Source organism: Apium graveolens, chromosome 6, assembly GCF_009905375.1.
Source record: "Apium graveolens cultivar Ventura chromosome 6, ASM990537v1, whole genome shotgun sequence".
In the NCBI taxonomy this organism is placed as follows: Eukaryota; Viridiplantae; Streptophyta; class Magnoliopsida; order Apiales; family Apiaceae; genus Apium; species Apium graveolens.
Genome location: NC_133652.1, coordinates 265,645,644 through 265,646,924, shown reverse-complemented (window position 1 = coordinate 265,646,924; position 1,281 = coordinate 265,645,644). Strand labels below are relative to the sequence as shown.

At 41.0% G+C, this 1,281-nt stretch overlaps 1 non-coding gene across 1 annotated transcript; it reads right to left on the bottom strand.

The window, feature by feature from the left end:
* Positions 1-895: 895 nt before the first annotated feature.
* LOC141669726 (small nucleolar RNA R71) lies at positions 896-1,002 on the bottom strand. Its single transcript, XR_012553992.1, has one exon. It is a non-coding gene; the product is annotated as a small nucleolar RNA R71 (small nucleolar RNA).
* Between the last annotated feature and the right edge of the window lie 279 nt (positions 1,003-1,281).

Sequence of the window (1,281 nt, the reverse complement as noted above, 5' to 3'; positions counted from 1 at the left end):
TGGATGCTTGGTAGAATGGTATTAGTACAATGAAAGTTGGCTTTTATCAGTTTCGTGTTATTCGGTTAATATCATCACTATCACATGCTAAAGGTAATAACAATGGCTATAGAAGGAAGTAATAATGAAGTTGTGATCTCATGAGTGTTTTATTATTGATAAATTGAAGTGTTAGTTAAGTGATTAATTAAGTAGTTAATTATAGTTAATATTTAATCAACAATTTTAAGTGTTAGAGTCTTAACATTGAGAAGTAATTATACATTGGTGAGTGAGTTTAATTAGACAATAATTTAGTCTGAGTCTCTGAGGGAACGAACTAGAAAGTATTCTATATTACTTGCGAACGCGTATACTTGCGTGAATATTAGCGCGTGTTTTCGCCCTAACAAGTTTTTGGCGCCGCTGCCGGGGACTCGGCGTATTTGTTTAGTTTATGTACTTACCATCATTGGTCATTAGGACTCAGTGATTAGGATGTAGTAGTTACTTATTTTTCAAGCTGGGAGATCGTATTATTCAAGCTGATCCAGCTCTTATGGATTTTTCTCGGCCTAAAATTGATGACATTCAGTCAAGCATCCTTCATCCGGCTATTCAAGCTAACACCTTTGAAATCAAGCCGGGCACTATTCAGATGGTGCAGAATTCTGTTTCTTTTGAAGGAGCGGCAACTGAAGACCCCAATATGCACATAAGGAATTTTGTCGAGATCTGCAGCACTTTTAAGTATAATGGCGTGACTGATGAGGCTATCAAGTTGAGGCTTTTCCCATTCTCACTGAGGGACAAGGCTAAAGACTGGTTACATTCTGAACCAGCTGGGTCCATCACTACGTGGCAAGATCTTGCGCAAAAGTTTCTGGTGAAGTTTTATCCGATGGCAAAGACTGCTGCTATGAGGAGTGCTCTTACTCAGTTTGCGCAGCAACCTACAAAATCTATGTGCGAGGCTTGGGAACGCTACAAGGAAATGTTGAGAAAATGTCCACATCATGGAATGCCGGATTGGATGGTGATCACTGGTTTCTATAATGGTTTGGGGGCCCAATCTCGGCCCATGCTCGATGCAGCAGCTGGAGGCGCCTTATGGGCTAAAAGCTATACTGAGGCGTATAATCTTATATAGACGATGGCTGCAAATGAGCATCAAAACCCAACTCAGAGGATGATGTCAGACAAGGTAGCAGGTATTCTGGAAGTTGATGCAGCCACCGCTATTGCAGCCCAGCTCCAAGCGCTATCAATGAAGGTTGATTCTCTGGCTACGTATGGAGTTAA